The following is a 22,864-nucleotide window of genomic DNA, read 5'->3' as shown; positions in this document are numbered from 1 at the left end:
AATAAAAACCTTAGTTTCATAGCATTTTCATAGCAACCATGTTGCAAATGTTGCAAAACCTGAAGATATTTTTTGAGATTTTGCTTAAATCTTACTGTGTTTACAGGTAACAGACCACAAATTGTTGATATACTTTAAGCTACTGCTAGCTGCTAACATCAAAGTGTGCTAAAGGATGAATTCAGGTAAGATACTTGCAGTCCAGTCTTTGGTCAGATTTAAAAGATTGTAAAAGGTTGTTGGACCTGTTGTTGCCAAAGAAATGTAAGAATTTGACACTATAAAATCATAATAAGTGTTCTGTTGGTTCTTTTACAGCTGTTAACACCTTTTTTTTTTTAAATACATGTATTGTGCTGTCGAACTCTGGATGCTACTAGGTAAGTGTAACTTTTATTCTAAGCTAATTTTTGTAAAATCTGTAACACCTTACCTGAATGCTGCTACATATGATTCAATTAGCCATGCCATAAACACATCATAACAAATGACATATGCTGTTGTATGAGTTATCAACAGCTCATGTCCATTAATATAACAGTGTTGCGTTATCAATATCGATGGTGTCTGATGTCATGTCAACTTTAAATAGCATTAAAATTATATTTAAACATTTAAATTACCATCTTAAGACATCAAACATTAAAGTAATTGTTGTGACAGTTTTCAATTATGATACACAATCTGTTATGGCATGTAAGTGGTTGCCAAATTTTCTCTGATATAAAAAAGTTTGAGCTTTTTTATTTTATAATTTTTTTTATTTGAATTTACATAACTATTGTATAAGAGCAATAAAACTCTCAAACATATGTGTTACTGGAAATAACACCACCGCTACAATGATCTACAATGACTCCCTCTCATGTTCTATTGCTCATAAGCCTTAAGATTATTAAGTGAATCATAATCCAGAGTTTAAAAGGGTAAAGAAAATGCAATATTTATTGGACATCTACAGAGCAGTGCTTCAAAACGCTGGTGTTATAGCATTTTTATGCAGCTGGAAACGCTACCTTTCCCATGAAAACTAAGAGCAGTTGTTAACCTGGGCTTAGGCCGGGCCCGGCCGGGTCAGAAACGCTCTGAAACACTAAACGCTCAGAGCCCAACGACGCAGGGATTTCAGAGGCTCCAGGGCCAATTACTGCAGCCCGGCGCATCTGGACCGAGTTATTGTGCCGACCCATTCCACACACACACGCACACACACACACAATCCAGCACTGCCACGGCAGCAGCCGCCCCGGCCCTGACGGAGTAATCACTAAGGAATAACAACAATAAAAGCATATTACACACACATACACACACATTCTGTGCTGAAAAATAATAACATCAATAATACTGCAGGAAATGAAGAGTCCTGGAGGCTGAGGCTCAGGATCACAAGGCTTTGATTTGCACAGGCATGTGTGTGTGTGTAACAGCATGAGCTGGAGGTTTGTGGAATGTTTGGCTTTGCTGAAGTGTGATTTGTATGTTTTATGTTTTGGGATTGTGTGAACGGGCACTTTCGCTCTTTGTTCATTTATGGGGTCATCTTATCAGCAGGAGTCGCAAGTTCGACCCCTGGTGATTCCGCAGTCAGTCGTAGTTAAAATAGAGCAGAAATGGTTTCTCTCTCTCTGGATGGCCCTCCTCTCTCCCCATCACTCCTCTGGCACTGATGCTAGCTGAAGTAACAGAACTGGCCATTAGCGTTCTCCTCTTAGCATGTTTAACTGTCCAAAAATGCAGTCCTACTGTTGGTCGTGTTGCATGTTGGTGGGGTCTTATCTAGTAAATAAAAACATTTTTATGAAAAATTAATACAGTGATTGTGTGCTGCAATCAAAGCTTAAGATGGGAGTGTGATCTTTTTTTTTGGTGGTGACTTTTTTTTGGCCAGGCAGTGTATATGTTAGCTTTAAAGGCACAGCAACAAAAACAGTATGTCTAAACGAGAGTTAACCCTAAAAGTGATTCGCTTTAAAAAGGTATGGTATTAATTATCTTTAACAAAAACACTTCTAAAGTTAACTAACAGTTGTGAGTTTTTTTTCTACTATGGTAGTTTAGATGACATAACAAGAGAATGATATGCTCCCCACAGGTGCTCCACAATCACTGTAGTTTTGTTTTGCCAGAGCAAGTGGCTTTTCTTTTACTGCTTTGTGGATTGTGTGTAGCTGTGGAGCAACACACATTTAAAGTGGCAGCGCCTGTTCACATTAACGTTATGGTTGTTTAGTTAAAGTAGGCTAACCACTCACTAAGATCTGGAGATAGGCTTCTAAAACATGGATTTAGGGTGTACTCACACTAGGCAATGTGTTCTGTGATGAAGTACAGTTCCCGGCCAAAGCCCGGTTAGTTTGACTAGTGTGATTGATCCCAACCTTATTTAACCACGGTACAGGGAACCCATCCAGTATGTATCCAGCGTGAACACTATCTGTTCCCAAGACTCCTGTCTATGTAAAAATATTCTTAAATGTGCTGCACGATTAACAGAAAATTGTTAGGTTGCATAATCCACAAATCTGTTACTGAGCCGTGTTTTAGCATGCCAAAAAGGACATTAGTAAAAATATGAATTTCGTTGATGTATGATTGCACTTTTTCTCTAAACAAAGTTACATTGTGATAATGTAGATGAGTGCAGGCCAGCAGGTACAAGCAAAGTGTGCTTAGTGTGAGTACGTCCTACAACGCTGCTATGGTCTTGCAACAGTAAGTGATTGATATGATATTGCGGGGTGGTTGTAAAGCGGTTGCTACAGTTTCCCAGGTGGTTGCTGTGATGTTTCATAAATGTTTTATAGGTGGTTGCTATGGGGTTGCTAAGTGGTTGCTAAGGTATCCCAAGTGGTTGATTTTAAGTTGCAACTTTATTTCTGTACAATAAAAAAAATGATGCGTAAATTTTTTTGCAATTTTCTGCATTTGCTATTTTTAAGTAAATTTAATTTCATATAAATTTAAGTAACTTCAACTCGGTTTCAAGACTTGTTACATAGAGTAAATAAGTGAACTGAAATTCAGTCAATCCTTTCTTTTAATAAACTTTAATTAATTTATTTTTGCTGAATCAATCCTTTATTTTAGTAACCTTTGCTTAATTTCTGCATACAATATTACCTAATTACAATTACTTATTTTATACAATATTATTATATATAATTTTAGTTAAAACACACATTCAAATATTTACATAATCTCAAAGATTTATTTTGTAAACAGACCAAGTCTCACTGTCTCAACACATGAATGGTATGCTAAAAAGAATGTATTACATGCCATCCATGTGTTGAGACTATTATGTGTGTTTTAACTAAAAATATTTACATTTCAAGTTTCAATATTATGTATCATAAACTGTTTGAGTAATATAAATTAAGTAATTGTAATTAGGTAATATTGTATGCAGAAATTAAGTAAAGTTTACTGAAAGAAGAGATTGACAAAGTTCAGTTTACTTATTTACTCTATGTAACATTTAAGTCTAGAAACCGAGTTGAAGTTACTTAAATTTGCATGAAATTAAATTTACTTAAAAAAAGCAAATGCAGAAAGTTACAAAGGTTTTTTGTAAGTAAAGTTTACCATCATTTTTTTCAGTGTAGTATTCAGTTCAGTTGCTGTGGTGTTCGTAAGTGGTATGGTATCTTATTTGGATGGCTGGGTGGTATTTGTGCATTTGTATCATCATTACATTTGAAGACCGCCCAAAATGGTTGCACCTATGAAGAAATATATTAAGATAAAAAGGTTGCCATTCAGAAACCAAAAAAAAGTTTGATTTTGTTGTAGATGACTGACAGTGTAATTTTCTGTTTAGGTGTAGGTAGAGAGTATTAAAGAGAGAGAAAAATAGCCTCTTCAGCTACTCAATGAACCAACACAACTGAATTAAGTTCATAATTGAGATCAGCTAAACTTGACACACCCACACACACTCATGGGACATGGAAGCACCCCATATAGACAGGAATACACACTAGAGTGTGTGTGTGTGTGTGTGTGAGAGACTCTCCTAGTTTTGTCACACCGAGGAAGTGACACAGCTGCTAGGGTCAGCAGGAGACACTGCATGCAGGGGTCGTTGGCATGGCGACGGTGTCCAATAATGGGCCTACAGCCTGTTGCTGAGACTCGGTGGTCTTTGCATTCTCCTGAACACACACACACAACCACTTTATACACACTGTGCTAAAGAAATACACACCTGTAGGCATATACAGCACGCTTCAACACACATGTACAGACCACAACCCAGACACATTAAAATACATTACACTGTAAATACATACTACATCACACACACACACACACACACACACGCAGAAATGTACCACCAATTCATGCCACAGTAACTGGACGGTTGTGAGTGTCCGCTCAGCGTGGTTGTAAAGCCCAGCCTAGGGCCACAAACCGCCCAGCAAATTCCCCCAATTTCTCTCTGTCTCTCTCTCTTCACACATTTTCAGAAACCGCGGCTGTGATGATCTGCATAACAATCTGCTTAGAGCTTTAATGACGCTGCGAGGGTGAAGGGGCACCGCTGACAGGGAGCAGTGCATGCTGGGAGTGCTGCATGCTGGGCCAGAGGCATTCTGGGAGGCCGTCCCCTGCAGGCCGGGCCTCTGCAGCAGCAGCGTGCTTTAATGGCCCTTTCATGGCCTGACCACAAAGCCTTTTGTCCAGAACTAATTCAGCCAACAGTGCGTATAGCGGGGGGAAGGGGCGACTCTCTCTCTCTTTCTGTCTCTCTCTCTCTTTCTCCCTCTCACCTCTTTCTGTCTCTCTGTCTCACTTTCTGTCTCTCTTTTTCAAACTTTCTGTTTCTCTCGTCTCTCACTCTCTTTCTGTCTTCCTCTCCCATCTATCTCTCTTCTGTACTCTAAAAAAATAAAGGTGCTACAAATGGTTCTCTGAAGAATGCCATAGAAGAACCACTTTTGGTTTCATAAAGAACCATATTTGGTATTTAATGCAATTGTCAAAGAATAGTTACAAAAATAGTTGCACCCAGAAGGTGCAATGCTACATGCCAGACACCTCAACATGACGTTATAGAGGTTCCTAATGGTTTCTTAAGATAATCCATCCAATGCAGCTTAAATATTTTTATTAAGTTCCTGCAGATTTTGCAGGAGGGGTTGAGTTTTGATAGTGCGTCCAGTAGCATACCACACATTTTCAATAGGGGATAGGTTTGCCGACACATCTGGCCAAGGCATAGTGTCTGTGTCTTCAAGGAAAGCTCTTGAGATGGCAGCAGTATGTGGAAAAAACATTGTCCTGTTGGAATATCACACTGAAGTGTGTGTTCAGAAAAGGTGGGGACACTGGTTGCAGGGTGGTTTAATGTAATGTTGGGCTGTCAAAGTGCCTGTAATTAAGACCAAAGGTGATCTGTTATTGTAAGAAGTTGTACACCAAACCTTCTGAATATGTGGGGCATGACAACAAATCAGCTGATCTTGGCTCTGACAATGTTTTTCCAAACACGTATATATTATATGTAAATTATATGTCCAAATGCACACAGCTTGTCTAGTACCGAGAAGTACCAGAACAGGACTTTCTGAAGCAGATAAACCTGAACTTATTGGTTTCATGCCCAATGCCAAATGTTAACTAGATGGGTAACTAACATGTTATTTGCTTTCTAAAATGATGGTGCTCCATCTGGTATTTTTGTAATAAAGTGGAAATGAGACACATTGAATGCAACCAACAACAGTAAGGACAGTTACTCCAGCCAGTTACTAAACACCCTTTACTCAGAAACAATACATAAGCAGGTGTCCCAATACTTTTGTCCACACAATACACTGTATGTATGAGCATAATTAAAACCATTTCACTGTCTCAGAACGTAAGCCTAAAGCAAGGTTGCACAAACCCATCACTCATCCAGCTCTAGATGCATCAGGCTGTACCTCCAAACACCAAAACCACAAAAAACAAACTGCGCTGACACTTATTAATTCAGAGCCTTTAGTTGTGGAAGCACTAGTGTGAAAACAGTGAGATAATTATACATGAATTATAAACTCTACATATTACTGTACATTCCTATTAACACCAGCCCTTATGTAAACGCAGTGAGAATCGTGGTTCTGAAGTAGTGCAGTATTATAGAGTCACAGAGTTTTCCAGTGAAGTGTTTCAGGTGTAATTAGGAGCAGGAAGCCGAATGAAAGAGCCTCATTCAGGTGCATGCAGTTACTAATCTGGCAGCAATTCTGCACTGTACTGAGCAATCAGGTGGAGTCTCTAAAACACATTCAGGCATTCTGTGCTGCAGCTACTAAACACAGCTAACTGGCAACATTTACTCAGGCATGTATACTTACAGGCAATTTCCTCTAAAGTTTGAACAGTTCTGCATTATTCGATAGTTGAGATGCAAACAACCTTAATTCAGAGCAGGACTGGTGTGAAATGGATCATTGTACACAATTTGACCTTTTCTGACTTCTTTACAATGGTAGTGATAGAAATGAGTATCAGCATACGTTTTATACAAATATATAACTTTTATTCGCTATCAGTTTAAAGGTGAAAATAGATCTTTTGCAAAACTGTGACAAAGCATCTACAATTAGGCTTGTTTGGCCTTGTTTACATTACTTGGCTGAAATATTTTTTGGTAATGTGACACAGATCTAATTTTAGGGCTGTATGGACAAGCAAAAAATGATCTTTTAAAATCAGATTTAAGGCTTTTTTATATGTTGTTCTACATCGGATATGTACCAGATTCATGGACATCACTTAAGAGGAGCCAGATTCTGGTGGAGTGTCTGAATTTAGCACAACACTGGCAAATCTTCAGAAGACACATGCTTAAATATATGCTTATATTACAGACATTACTGACCACTTACCAGTGAATCATCAAGACCTGTTCTAAGCAAGAAATCTGAATAAATGAATGATGATCAATCTGAATGTAGCCTTTGTGTATGAAATTTAATAAAGTAGTTTTTAGTGAATTTAAAGTTGCTAAAATTTGTGCTTTTTTGTTTTGGTGTGCCAAAGAATTAACTTTTACAGTAAAATGCCCATAAAATAGATACAAATAGTATTTTCATTTTTGTGAACTTATAAATGCCTTTTGTCTTCTTTTTTAAGTACACTATGTGAACAAAAGTATTGTGACACATGCCCATTTATTGTTTCTTGCAAAGAATATATCTTGCTTTTGTTGAAGTAACTGTATTTTTTAAAAACACTGTTCCACTACTCCACAGCTCACCACTTGGCATCAGTGACAGTGCCAATATGATAGTGCTATTCTATTGGCCAGACTGTTCTTCAGGGAATAGAAAAGTATCGTGTGTGTGTGTTTGTACATTTGTGTCAGCAATGGGTGCAACTTCAAATAGCTGAATGCATATATTTGGACATGCAGTATTATGCAGTTCTTTTGTAAATATTCTAAATAAAAGTATTTTTTTATTAAGGATCCATTGATAAACCCAAAACAACTTTAGCACAACTCCATTATTACAGAACTGTAAGCATAACAGTGTGTTTTCTTCGCTGTAGTCACACACACACACACATACTGCCTTTTAGTAATGACAGAGTGCCTAATCATAGTGCATAGTAGTTGGAACTGAGGTGAACACAACTAACTTCAGCATCAATTAGTGTGTGTAGCTGTGACTACATATGTATGTTTACATTATATGTGTGAGTGTGTATATACAGTTATGCATGTCAGCATAAAGACAGTGCGTATGTACACTGTGTCCAAATGTTTTTGAACAGTCCTCGTATATAATTAATGCGTTCAGCTACTTGCAGTTGCACCCACTGCTGACATATTAGTGCAAATGCACACACACATGATCCTACTGGCGCGGTCTCTAGTGAGTGGTAAGTGGTGAGAACTAGAGTGGTGGAACTGTGTTTTGTGAAATGATACTAATACTTTTAGGACGAGTTGGTGAGTTGGACACGAGGTTGGGTGATGATCATCCAACATACTGATGCTACTGACCCTGAATGCAATCAAATCCTCAAAACAGCGCTCCAAAATCTAGTAGAAGGCTTAGAGCCAGTTACTCCAACAAAAGCATGATAAACCCTTTTTTAATTACCCCTAATTTCAGAAAAGCTCTGAATGAGCAGATGTCCCAGTATATTTTTGTCTATTTATGTGTACTTGCCTGTGTAATGTTTCTTTGTCATTGTGGGTCAGATATCTAATGATTCTGGCATCACACATTACAAATTACATAATTAAAAAACAATAAACTGTAATGGTAACGACACAAACGGTAAATAAATATACTATAATAATTACAGGATATCAGATATTTGCCAATTCTTGTTATAACTAAAATTCTGTAAATGCACAATGAATACTAAATAAAGTATATTGTGCAGTCTAGTGTTTAAACCTGCAATCATGCAAGTTTGTATTGTAAATAACATTCATGTAAAAATTGCTTCCGTATCCATGTACCCAGCTGGATGCACGTAGTTGTACATCTTTGCTTGTGTGTGGCTATATATGTGTGTGTATGTGTGTGTGTGTTTCTGTGTGTGCGCGCTGCAGCTGTATACACACAGGCTAAAAGACTGAGGAGTTAATGAGAGTAGGAGTCGAATTCATCCTCTGCTGTAATATCGGCTCTCATGCCAAGCAAACCAGAAAGAAAAACATGTGGCTCTGACATGGCATGCGAAGAGCAGAGCGGAGCAACCACACACAGCGCTCTACACACACACACACACACACACACACAGCCATGTCCACCTGAAGTGGACTGGGGCTAATTAAGAATTCCAGACTGAAGTAAGTCTTCAGGTGTGTATGAGTATGTGTGTGTAAATGTGTCTGTCTAGCATTGCCAAAACCCATCAGCAACAGTTTTTTGTTCATGGACTGTAATACAGGCCAACAGAGAGAGGCATAGACAGAGAGTGTGAGAGAAAGAGAGAGAGAGAGAGAGAGAGAGAGAGAGAGAGAGAGAGAGAGAGAGAGAGAGGCAAAGAGAGAGAGAGAGGCAGAGAGAGAGGGAGCTAGAGCTAGAAAGAGAATGAAAGAAATACTTGATGTTTTACATTCACAGACATCCACATAATCAGGCTTATTAACAATTTGTAAAATAGTGATCTATACTTGAGTTATTATTATATTATAGGAATAAAGCATAAAGGTGAATGCTGAAGTTTAAATGCTTGTGGACACCACTATGTATTGTTCTTATGGCTGATGTTAGATGATCATCTGTTCTGTATCAAAAATGTCACTCCAGTTCATCACAAAGTTATTGAATGGAGCTTCATTACTATAGAGAACACATGTTCCCCTGCTCAGCGGCTCAGAGATTGGCACTGGGCACTGTGACCTTAGTCTCATGTGCAGCTTCTCCAGAGGGCCTTTTATTTTGTATGGGCAATGCTGTTCTGTGGGGATTAGGCCTTTATACAAGCTGTAGAACTAATTAATGTTACTTGATAGTAAGAAGTCTGGGTACTTTTGGGTACTTATATGTATAGTGCCAGTTTTACACCCCTTAAAATCAGTGTTTTTTATTTTTATTTTTTAATTTTCCTGCATTGTAGATCAATACTAAAGTCATCCAAAGCATATTTTAGATTCTTCAAAGTAAGGACATCTTCTTTAAATGACAGCTTTGCACATCTTGGCTAGATTTGCACAGTCAGGTTTATGAGTCACCTGGAGTGGCTTTCAGTTAACAGCTGTGCTGAACTTGTTTTACTTGTCTTCTCTCTTAATGTGTTTGAGAGCATCCATTGTAAAGTTGTGACGAGGTAGAGTTGTATAAAGTGAATAATCCTCTTTAAGTAATGTTCTGTTGAGAACTACTCAACTGAAAAATGAAGGTCAATTCAACATTCAACTTTGAAACATATCCTCAAGTGCAGTCTCAAAGAGCATCAGAAAAGTTATGATGAAACTGGTGCTCATCAGGACTGCACCAGGAAAGGAAGACCATGAGTTACTGTTGTTCTGTTCACTGGATAAGGTTATCAGAGTTACCAGCCTCAGAAAGCACAAAGTAACAGCTCCCCAGCTTAATGCTTCACAGAGTATTTTGGATGTTTAACATTTTTAGGTTTCTACATGATTCCTCATGTACTCTTTTATAGTCTGAATGACTTTAGTATTAATTTACAATGTAGGGGAAAAATTGATTACATGAATGAGAATGAGAAGGTGTATCCAAACTTTTAAGTGGTACTGTAGGTTATATTGCATGCCAGTAAAGTCTCTTAACCCTCCTGTTATGTTCATTTGTCAGGAACAGCAGTGGCCCAGTGCATGTCTTATTATCCAAAAGATACAAAAAAAATCCTAACAAGCAGTGTAAATATTTCATTACTAACTAACTATTGCTAATTAACAGGTAATCAATTAGGCTAATTCACTCGTTTCCATGAAAAAAAATACCTGTTTAAACTTTTTAAATGTTTTATTACTTTATTGCTTTTTAAATACCAACATATAAAACACAATTGTTTTACATAATACTAGAACATAACATTGCAATTTTGTTTTATTTTTTTTGTTTTTGCAGGGGGTGGTTGCAAATGTTTGAGAGTAACCATTTCTATTATATGTTGATTTCACTAATTAAGGAAAGCAGAATACATCTGCTGAAAAAATATTTTGAACTATACTTCCTAGATCTTCAAATTCAGTCCTTAACATAACAGGAAAGTTCAACTAAGCCCAGGCTGAACTCAGTTAGGATGTAGACACCCTTGTACAAGAAAAGTGTATTTAAATATATGTTTTAAAAGTATACTTTACATCGAAAAGTACTTACATTTTACAATTAAAATATGTACTTAAATACATACTAAATGTACTATTTTGGAACAACTTGTGACAACTTATATTTCAGTTGTAATTAAGCTATATTTAAATACAACATAAATGCATTAAATTATGATTTTGAGACTTTTTTGTAAAACTTCTGCGAAGTTGTATAGAGTTAAGTAGATTTAGGTTTTTTAATACACTTTAAGTACAGTATATTGTAAATGTAATACTTTGCATATTGATGCACATATGATGTACACCTTAATGACACTGAACAAAAATACAATTTTACAAAGTGCAATTTTGTATAATTGTATATTTATTTTTTCGTATTTTCCCCATCATTTACACAACCAATTTACCCAACCCACTCGTGAGGACTCACCCTATCACTAGTGATGCCTCAACACCAAGAGAGTGAAGACTAGCACATGCCTCCTCCGATATACGTTAAGTCAGCCACCGCCTCTTTTCAAACTGCTGCTGATGTAGCAATGCCCAGTAGCATTACAGCGCGCTCGGCGGAAAACGCAGCAACTTATTACTAACTTATTATTATTCTTATTATTATTATTATTAGCTCACAGATGCCTTGTGCTGCAGACATCACTCTTTGAGTGATGAGGGGAAAGAGCGCCATCTATCCACCCAGAGAGAGAGCAAGGCCAATTGTGCTCTCTCGGTGCTCTGGCGGCTGATGGCCAGCTACATGGACAAAATTTGAACCTGCGATCTCCTGATCATAGTGGCAGCGCACTTTAAGCAGTATTTAATGCCACTATATATTTTATATAAACACATAATATTATTTAAATTATACAGTGAAAGTATATTTAATGTGTATTTTTTCAAAGTATATTAAAATGAAAATGCACTTTTCGTGTTCTTTACCTAATTTGAACATACTTTTAATGCTCTTAAGTAACGTTATACTTCTTTTACACAATGACAGATAGATAGATAGATAGATAGATAGATAGATAGATAGATAGATAGATAGATAGATAGATAGATAGATAGATAGATAGACAGACAGTGGATTGGAGTGGGTTGGAGATGAGTGCTGAGTTTTCTCTTATTGGTATCTGTAGTATTGCCTCCTCCACAGCTGCGTCCTCACCGCTCACGGGCTTCAATAGACCAGGGGCTTCAATACAAACTCCGCCGGGCCGATAGCTAGCATACCAAATCAAGGAGAAAGCCAGAGGGAGGAGGAGGAGGGGGCAGTAGGGGTGAGAAGAGGGGCAGTAAAGGCAGTGGAGGGGGGTTGGGTGTCCATAACTTCTCTGAAGAACTTTTCTCAGCCCTTCAGCAGCGGCAGCAGCGTGTACAGGTACTGAGGTAAAAAAGGACGAGGATACGGTTTGTCAGTGCGGGTTTGGGGGAGCGCGAGCTCAGCAGCGTCGTTTTGTTGTCGCGAAGCCGCGGTAGATTCAGCGGGGAGGCTGGGGGGTTTGTAGCCCATTGTTCAAGCGCCTCCTCCGGGCTGGAGAAAGTGGGCGGAGCCGCTGCAGCGTCGCTAAAGGAGAACAGTGTGGAGCTCAGTCATCCAAAAACGGCCTTTCAATGGGAGAAAAGCAGGGGAGCCCGAGAAAATGTCGGTCCCACCGCAGTAAATTACTCGACTGGTAGAGGGAAAACAAGAATTTTCGCTTTTTGTTGTTTTCAAGCTTGAGAAAGTTGCTGGAAGTAGTTCGAACTCCGAAAAATACTCTTAAAAAAGCACAGAGCTCGTCTCCAACTCGCTGCTGCACGTTTTTTGGTAAGTCTCCCCCTTAAAAACATTCCTTGTTTTTTAAGGTAGCCTGCTATGCTACAGCAACACATGGTGTGGTTTAGACCGCTTGTTTCTGTGTCGACCCTCGCTCAAATGTGTAGTTTTTACTCTCGCAGATGATTCAATGTGTTTAAAGTGCTTATTTTGTTGCGAAACCGTTCAGAGAGAGGTGAGAGCTGAGCTGTGCTTTGAAACGATGATGGTGATGATACGGTTGCTAGCTAACGTTTAAGGTTAACTTCTCCCAACTTTTCGTGTTTTGTTTAGTAGTTTTCGACGGGGGGCTCGTTTAAAACACTGAATACGAGAGAAAAACATCGCCAGGACGTGTTTAAACTGCTGTGGCTCGGTTGTAGAAGCGGAAAAGCTTTGAAAACACAACTTTTCACAGTATATTTTGAGTAGTAGCAGGAGTAGTAGTAGGGAATTGGTTGGTGTCTGGAAGCGCTGTGGAGTGATGTGGAGCGGAGCTGTTGTGGCTCAGCGATGCTAACCTAACTAGTTACACAGTGGGGCTAACTTAACTGGCTACACGGGTTAAAAAGGCTTATAGCGTGTTTATAAGCGTGTTTATAAGTATAACAATGTTTGGCACACTGCTTGAGTGTTTGTCTGCTTGTTTAACTGCATGGGAGATGTATAAAGCAGGCCTCAGTGGATGACATTAGCCACCTAACCTAAGTTAGCTAGTTATTATAGAGTTTTACCTTAAATTCTAGTAACAAAAAACACAAAAAACAATAAAGAGTTCAATATCTGTAGAGGCCAGTAACAATAGTTCTGGTATCTGCCTATTTCAGCCCCTTAACAGGCTACAAGTGTAGGTGATAGAGAAACCCATTTTCTCTCCTGCAAAATAATTTATTTACATTCTGAAAACATTGAGGGCTTTGGAGACTCTCCTACAGGACACCTAGAGAAGCTGTTTGTTGACTCTCTATTTAATAATTAAACAATTTCAGATCAGTAAGAGGAATCAACCCTGAATACTGCATATATGAAAATAAAAACTTGACAAATATAACAAAACGGTTAGAAGGACACAAAATGTTTGACTTGTATTCAGTCAAGTATCAATTTTAAAATGTTCATGAAAAGTATGGGAAAGTGCCAATTTTATTGATTACATTTTAACAGTTGCATATTTTCTTCCATATTTAATATTTATTACATTTATGGTTTTCAGTAACACTGCCTATTAAACATGAAACCTTAAGCGTATTTTGATAAAAATCCTCAAGATATATGTGTGTAATATCAGGCAGAAAAATGACAGAATGTCATTAAGGGGTAATGTTGTATCACATATACATTTTAAATACATGTTTAAATTGCAAATGAGACATAGCTAATTTTCATCACTCTGCCACACTATTCCATTGGCATTTAGGTTGTTGCGCTTTTTGAGAAAATTACCCACCGAGTCTGAGATCTGTTTAAAGTATTAGCACAATTCAGAAACATAAGGAGATTTTCTTTGACTTTAGAAGCTGGTTAAAGCCTTCAGAATTTATATAGGTCTTCAGGCCGCTTGTGTTCAGAGGTAAGAGGTTGAGATTTTGTCATTTGGAATATAGTCCCAATTCAGACTGCCTTTAGTCTAAGAAAAGATTTGTGACAACAAAACCAACAAGAGGATTTCCACGAGGCCTGCTTTTAAAACTAAGCTTAATTCAGCTAAAGGCACAAGGGGAAAGATACATTCCAACACTCAAAGCTCAGTTTGAGGGTTAAGTTAAAAAATCTTTGGTAGCGGAGTTTTTGTTGATGATGATTGGCGGTCGGGTGGATCAAAGTTATTCCATAATTGATTCCAGTCTGATTATCTTGTTGGCTTTCATGGCGTTCTGACCTTATTTGGTTCGAGCGTTGTGAAAGGCCTATTAGCTGTGCACAGATGGATGCCCAGATTTCAGCTGACATGCCCTTACAACCCCAAATTCTTTCGGTGTAACAGGTATCCCTTAGCCGGGTCCAGACAGAGCCAGGCTGGGGATTTCAGAAAGTTGATAGAGGCGCATTAGAGGGAGGGATGTGGGTATTGGGTGTCAGCCCAACGAAGAATGAAAGAGACCTTCCATATTACCAAGAAACCTCTGTCCAGGGAAAATGCATTCAGTGTTCAGGTTACATGCTGGAACTGGACATAAGTTGATTTGAAGTCTTTGTGAGATTGTCGATCTATGAACATCACTGTTTTTCTTCCAAACCATGTCTGTTAAACAGCTTGTTACCTGATAAGTACATTTTTAAGGTTGAGCCGGAAAGTATTTTTAACAGTGGAGACGGATTTTGAAGATTATTTTACTGGATCCTGTTAGAGAGCCCAGTCTTAAAAGTTCTGTGAAGTGCTGACTTAATGGCACTAAACCCAAAAATGAAGCTAGTATATAACTTTTTTTGTAACTTCAAAAAACTTGATGAAACCATGACCTCAAGGGGTTTATCTGCCTGCTTCAGCTACAATATTTAATATTGGTTTTTAATAATAATAATAATAATAATAATAATAATAATAATATAAATATATTGGCTCGGGTTTGAAAATGAACTCCACAGAATCCAATATGTTTTGAGTAGCTTACTTGGACATTTTTGGGATTTGGATTTTTTTGTTGAAACCTAACAGTTCTTTAAGTGCCAAAAAAACAAATTCTGTACCGAAAAGGGCTTATAACAATGTTGTCATTTATCGTGATAGCATTACACCCTGCCAAATCACCCACCCCTACACTGAAATGCTGTTCATGGACATGAGGATCATTCTTTTCGGCAGGGCCTCAGGTCACCTTCCACTCCTGATTGGGAAAGCTTCATGTTTCTGGCAGAGAATGAAGGCTCTGCGGTGCTAGCGGGGCCTTTGGAAAGCTTTATTGTTTTCTTAAAGGGTGTAACTTTTCTCTTAATTCACAAAAGGAGAAAAAAAAACCTCCTCAGGGTAGACTTTCATGTCGGCTTCAGCGGGTACGCTCATGCAGTCATAACAGCCTGCAGGCAACAATCTGAGCAGGGAGTGAGTGTATGAGAAGGAGATGCTCTCCAATCAGGATTATCTTCTCATAGAGGAATGTTGAGCTTGTCACTTTGCTGTTTCCAAACACCCCATTTCTCAATCTTACACTCTAGTGGGTTTCACTATCAGTGTATTAGCATTCATGAGAGTTAGCATGGGTGTATGATTGTATTTAAAGCAATAGGGCCTAGAAGCATAGGAGATTTCTACATAACTTAATAACTTTAGCTCAAGAGAGGTATATGCTGGTCTAGTTCTCAGACCAGTCCCAGGGTCTAAACTATTGCTCACACAAGTGAGAGAGTGTGGTTTTACTCATTTGTTCACTTTGGTGTAACACATGACAGTATTATGCAGTTAAGCTGATACTAATTTGTAGTCAAATCAGCCAGCACTATTTGTGTGTTATTCATTATTGTGATAATGTCCTCTGAGATACTGATTTTGCAGATAACTAATAACAGAAGAACATCTCACCAAATCTCAGATATAACTAGAAAGAAAAGAAATATTTCATATTTTGGTTTACATTTTGCAGAACAATCTGGATGTTTGATTTAACAATAACGCTTGAATATATTTATTAAAAGGGGTTTCACAACTGCAATATGTATCGGTGTCTTTTCTGTACACTGTCTTATTCAATATTTTTACTTAAAAAGGCAATGGTTGTATGTAGAATATATATGCCTGCATGGCACTTTTACTGGTTATAGGGTTCTTTGGAAAAAAACATAACATTATTTTAAAAACAACCAAAAAGAGCTAGAGAACCATTTTAAGCACCATAGGGAATGATTTTTGCTTAAAGTGTTTTAGTAAGATTAAGCTGGAATAGAAACAGGTAAGGTAATTGACTGCACCTCTAATGGTTTATCCATTAATATTTTTTTGTATTGCACACGTTTTGACAGGCCTAGCACACAGTAGCTGAGCATTTGATGATGTTTCTTGATTACGTTTCCAGGGTTTCCGGTGCAGAGGGGAAGCCAATAGCTAAGCCAGCTGTGCCACATGCCCCCCCTTAGACAGGGTCTTAAAATGAACCACTTGTGACAGGGTCCGACTGCCACGTGGCACAGAGAGAACGGTTCTCCTGTTAAGGCGTTCATCAAAATCATCAGCGTTAATGTGCTGCATAATACAGCTTGGACTATGGTCATTTTATTTATATACTGTAAATACTGTATTTTGTGTAGGCAACATGAAGTTGAACCTAAACACTGAGCTTACAGAGTAATTTAGTCCTAGTACTTTTAATAAAGAACTTTCCCTAATTGTGAGTAAAATTACAAATGTGTCATTTTTTGTAGTTTAATATTTGCTGGTTGTTTGATGATTTTTTACATACAGTATTGCAGTTGAAAACACCAGTGAAAATGTGGCCTGCTTGACCTTTACTGTATTATATTAATGTCTTAATTAAACAAAGCCTGTGATCAATATGCTTCAAGCTAACATAAAAAAAACATAGCAGTGTTTTTAATGTGCTTGAAGGCAGGATGAGCATTTATAAAAATACAACTGGAGAATATTGGAGGATGTTTTGTATATTGAATGTGAGGGTCCCAGTAGTTAATGTGGTTTATATTTGTTTTTATGTCATGCTGGTTGTTGTAGTAACTGATACTGTAGTAACTGATATAAAGCAGTTATGCATTATTGGATTTTATATAAATAGGTCTGAAATGATTACTATTTATTTATGAACAAAAAGACATTTTAAGACCATTGTGTACCACACAAATATTGATGATACAATAACATCATAATGCAGTTATTCCCTTTTAAAGAGCAAAGAACATGTTATTGTTAATAGGTTGGATGTTTTGTTTTTTGTCAGTTCATACTGCCTCTTAAAAATGTGCACTAAAAACAATGGGTAATATAAAATGAGGTAATTTCCATAAATTGTATGATGAGTCAGTAATTTAATTATCATGACAGACTTGTTCATAATATGACAAATAAAACTATTAAATGCTAGTTTTAGACTGGACTGCCCCTTTAATAATCAAACTATACAACCCTAGGAATCAAGTTCATTCATCACATTAAAGATAACAAACACACACACACACACACTCTCTGTTGGTTGTGCGAGTGTGTCTGGCACGGGGTCGTGAGCCCAGTGATGAACTCCAGGCTCAATAAGTAAGTAAGCAGTGACTGTGTTAGGACAAACAGGCCTGTGTGTGTGCGCACAAGTGTGTGTGTGAAGTAGATATTTGTACAGAGATTAAGGGCTGCTCGACAAGCCAAGAGAAACCAAGACACACTCCATTCACACACACACTCTAACATGCATTTAAAGAGTGAAAAGCTCACAATGTCACATTCACACACACACTCCTAAACTAACACACGCACTGCAAGTCCTCTTGAGCGTGTGTGTATTGTAAGTTGTTTGCCCTTGTATGTTGTATGTTTTGATATGATTGACCACACTAAGTCTGTCTTAATCCATATTTTCTATTGAGTTAATCTGTAACTGCTACATTTACTGTAATAGAGAATATGACAGGGACTATAGTGTTACAGCTTAAATAAAACACTATGATATGTTTTTTGTTTATTATTCTTTGATTAGATTATTTTATATAGTGTCTACAAATTCACTATTCTGTGAATTCTGTAATAATGCGAGCTAGGATCTAAAGTATGGATCCACATATGGACTCGTTTTTTGAAGTTTTCATTGAAGTTTGGAAATTCTGTCTACAATGATTTTGAATGACATATTTGTTCAGACACTAGGCAGCACAAACTCCAATTACCCACGACTATGCTGTCTTTGTAATGACCCATGATGACATGCTCAGTAACACCATTTCATCACAACATGATTACATCAACATTACCTCTATAGTTTTCTCTAATGTCTACAGTAATTACTTTTCGTTTTAAAGCCCAGAGGAATAAATCGTCTTGAAGGGGTGGTTCTAAACTTCCGTAGACTTGTATAGTTGGTGGAAATACGTAAATACTTTAGTTTTAATGCTTTGTTTCTGGAAAGACTGACAATGTTTAACAAACAACAACATAAGATGTTTTTTAAATGTTTAAAAACTTACGCTTTTATGGCAGAACTACATAATAGCCTACATGTACACTACACATACCTCCAAAGAAATGTAACTATACACTGCAAGATGCCGACAGTAGCTGCTGTGATTGGTCTGCTGAGAGAAGCAGACGCACAAGAAGTATGAAACCAGCATTTAGCCAACTCAGTTTTGTGCAGTTGTCGTGTTTGATGCCCAGCTGCTTTACCAAAGTAACATAGTGCAGTGAGCAGTGTGGCTGAACGTGAAGTGGCAGCAGTAGAGATGATATTCCCCCTGTTAAGGTCAGTGGAGAATACTTGAAAATATTGTAAAAAATGTGATGGCAAAGACTGTATGTAAAGAAACGTTCATCATGCTCTGTTTCTTACTGTATAAAAGGGCAGTACACATATTTAAATTTTCAATTATTATAATGCAAATTTTAAGTATTAATGTGCTATGCTATTATAGTGTTTTTCGCAGTCATGCTACATTATTTCTGAAGAGTTTTAAATATGGATTTTACACATATTTATTGTCTGTACTCTGAAACACTGAAAGATTTTGGAACAATGCTATGCAGATTTGATTGCACCAGCTCATTAGTGAGCTCAGGTTCTCATGTTGTATGATTAGTTCTGCCTTTCCAGCCAATCCCAATGGTATTGGATGGAGCTCCATTACTCTACTTCAGAAAACACAGGGGCTTTATACCTACCCTTCTATCTGACACTTGACACTGGCTTGGTGACCTTAGACCTTAGGCCTTGGACCTGTCTCGCTCTATTAGCAGTGTTTTTCTGCTGAGATTATACACACTCCACAGCTGCACCTTAGGTTAGCTGAACTCATTCATTAGCAGGGGTGTCTAAATACTTTTGGACACACAGTGTATATTCAGAAGCCCAGGGCTACTGTATTGTTATACGTCTGTAAGTGTTTGTTTATCCGGTGGTTGGCGTGTGTCTGGATGTGTCCGCAAACTGTGTGCGCAGGTGTTTACAGAGGACAGGAGTGTGTCTGTGTGTGTTTAAGGAGTGTGTGCGTAAGTGCCAAACCCTATGGCTGTGAGAGTGGGCCCGCGGTGTAGCTCGGAGCTGCTTCTTTCTGCTCCGTTCCTCTGGCTTTAAACGTTCCCGTTGTTTGCTTTCCTCGTTTGTTTTGTTTACTTGTGTCGTGTCTAGGGTTGCAACGGTATGAGATTTTCACGGTATGATAACCGTCTCGGAAAATACCGCGGTATCACGGTTATCACGGTATCACAGTTTGTTACATATATTATTAAACTGACCCTTAAATAAATTACAACAAAGTTTTTTTGTTCAATTAACTATTTATTGTAGAAACTACACCATCAGGTGAAGGAAACCATGTTTTTCCACTACTCTTAAGGGCATTAAGAGTGTATATATATATATATATATATAAAAAGTTGGTATATAACCAGATACTGCAGAAAGAGGGGATTTATTTCTGACATGATCCTCACAATAGAGATTTCTATTTTAAGGCTTTCACACCTTAAAACCTTCAACATATGAAAAACAGGCACGTCAGAATTTGAAAATTAACGCATGTAAATGAATGGCGTCTTTCACATCCAGTCCGGCCAGGACCTTTACACGGACACGTGAATCCATCGTAGCACGCACTTCACGCCTGTACCTGCGTGCCCAAATTTCGGATAACTCAGCGCTTTTGCGGGCGCTTACCGCATGGGTTGTGCACGACTACAAAGAAGTTTTATTTAGGTTATTTAGGTAAAATTATAAACTGAACACATACTTTGCGCTGCACAGCGGGGTGGTGTTCTCGGAGATGGGAGATCAGGTTTGATGTATTTCCTCCTTTAGCTGTGACTACGGCCACATTGATTACAAGCTTGTTGATTACAAGATTACAAGTCTGTTTTCAGGCTGTTTGAATGAGCGAAATATGATCAGAATTATGTTAATTAACACTAACATAGAAGCATAGAACTATTATTTAATAAAAAATGATTTTTAAGAACAGCTAAACACAGTGCGGAGAAGTTCACGTGCGAGAGAGAGAGACACACAGAGAGAGAGAGAGAGAGAGAGAGAGAGAGATTTGCGTGTTCTGATGTGAGCTACTCACAGGTAAAGGTTCTCTTTTATCTCCTCGTGCTCATTTTAGTCCAATTCATAATTCTGCAGTTTCTCAGTGTTTTCTGTCGTATTTTGCGGCTAGCGCGAGCGCTTACAACTAACACCGCGGACCGCGAGGTGCAGCCGCGCTGCCGCTGTTATGCCGAATCCGACTCCCTGCTCAATCCGACTCCCGCTTCGCGGACAGAATCGGCACAACACCTCCCGCTGTAGAACTGCGGGAGTGAAAACAGCGCTTATAAATAAGTTAGTTAAGTTTCACTTTCAGTTTTCGTTATTTGGTTCGTTTTCATTAACAATAATAATTGGTTACTTAGCATTAACATTGTGATTATCACACCAGAGCTTTATTTAAAAATAAAATATATAATTAAAAAACAGATGCCTACATCTCAGACTATTTTCTGGAGCCCAACCCGACCCGGCCCGAGGAATGTGGTGGGAAATCTCGGCCCGAACGGACCCGATTTCGGGTCGGTCCTCGGGTCAGGTCTGGTTCGGGCAGAGAATCTAAGCTCTAGTCTGATGCACTTCTGCCATTCTCACCGCTGTGTGCTGAGTAGCTGAAGCGGAGCAGAGTTGCGCATGCGCGGGTGACTTTCTCCGCTGGCTTGAGTTTTACCGGTAATAAGCAAACACACACGGTATGATAACCGTGCATTTTAATACCACGGTATACCGTGAAACCGGTTACCGCTGCAACCCTAGTCGTGTCGGTAATGTTTAGAACCGCTCACTGGGGCAACAGAGCTTTATCACACAAATGAGTGCTTTATAAACAGTTTATGCATGTTTTATTACTATTGTATTACACACTTTCCTCCTTTTTCCCCTCCTGGTTTTTGGCCTCCCCCTCATTTCTGTTTTTTTCCTCCTCCTCTCTCGCTCTAAAAAGGCTTATTGGTGAGCAGACAGCCAGTCTATGTGCTTCGGGTTCCAGCTGAATAATGTGGAGAAATTGCTTTTGATTTCAAATTGGTTCCATTCACCCTGATGGAGGGGCTGCCAGAACGGCAGGGGCCCCCACAGCCCCCCGCTTCTTACAGACATCGTCTGTGTGTGTGTGTGTGTGTGCATGTGTGCATTTGCAGTGCAATACATATTTATTCTTATGAGAATTTAACAGGCACTACATGACTTTGCGGGTTTAATTATGGGAATTTGATGAGGTCCTGTAAAGCTCAGTGAAGTCTTTTGTTATGTTTTTAAAAGTTAGCTGTGTGTGTGCGTGCATTTTTTGTGAGTAAGCTAATGCCCCTTGCTGTTTGGTTTTTCCTGGCAGTGATTAGGCCGTTACAGTTTGACCCTGATGTTCGTAGATTCTTAAAAAATGTGCTTTCGGTGGGTCTAGATAAGGTGCATAAAAAGAACAGCTGTGAACTGATTTAAGCAACAAGAACCGCACCAGATTTCACTGCTGCTGTTACGAAATGTCAGTATCTTTGTGAAACAGGCCTGTGCAGTCTGGAAAACTGGCAGGAGTTCTTAGATTTATTTGAAGTTGAAACTTTTTGGAACAGAAGCTTTGAAGCAGGGCTGTTGGGGTTAGTCGATTAAGAAGAAACTCAGATCTTTTGCAATTTTTGCATATTTCGGTGGCTGAGATGTAAACACGGTTAAAGTGGGTCTGGTGTGAAATGGCTTGTTGTAGAGAAATCAGTCTTCTCAGATTTTTTTACAGCAGTAACGGGAACAGGGGTCGTGATGTCATAATGTACTGTCCAAACTAACCCATGTACCTTTAGCTCATTTTGCATGGAATTACATTTTTTAGGGATTCTTGGGCAATTCTCTCTTTCACTCTCCTCTTCCTCATAGTTCCATAATAGTTGTTTTTCACAAAATTCAAGTGATCTGATCATTTTAGTCCATAATCTTTTTTAAAAACATCAAAAAGCACCATCTAAACCACTATAATCAAGTGCAGTGTGCTGACATACTTTTTTAGTCAAATCACCCAGCCCTAGTTTGATAAAAAAAAATCCACTTTGTTTATATATCTTAAATCTAGATTTAATGTAAAAAACATAATTACAAATATTATGTTCATGAGGTGATCGATCATTAGGTATCAAAATGTGAACTGTGTGCATGTTG

General features: G+C 38.3%; 1 protein-coding gene across 1 annotated transcript in view; it reads left to right on the top strand.

Annotated features, from left to right (window-relative positions):
• Positions 1-12,128: 12,128 nt before the first annotated feature.
• boc (BOC cell adhesion associated, oncogene regulated) overlaps positions 12,129-22,864 on the top strand; it is a 39,660-nt gene continuing 28,924 nt past the window's right edge. The window contains exon 1 of the mRNA XM_007249019.4: positions 12,129-12,563. The gene's annotated coding sequence lies outside the window, so the exon portion shown is untranslated. The remainder of the gene's footprint in view (positions 12,564-22,864) is intronic.

This window comes from Astyanax mexicanus, chromosome 1 (genome assembly GCF_023375975.1).
Source record: "Astyanax mexicanus isolate ESR-SI-001 chromosome 1, AstMex3_surface, whole genome shotgun sequence".
NCBI lineage: Eukaryota > Metazoa > Chordata > Actinopteri > Characiformes > Acestrorhamphidae > Astyanax > Astyanax mexicanus.
This window is presented reverse-complemented; position numbering and strand designations above follow the sequence as displayed.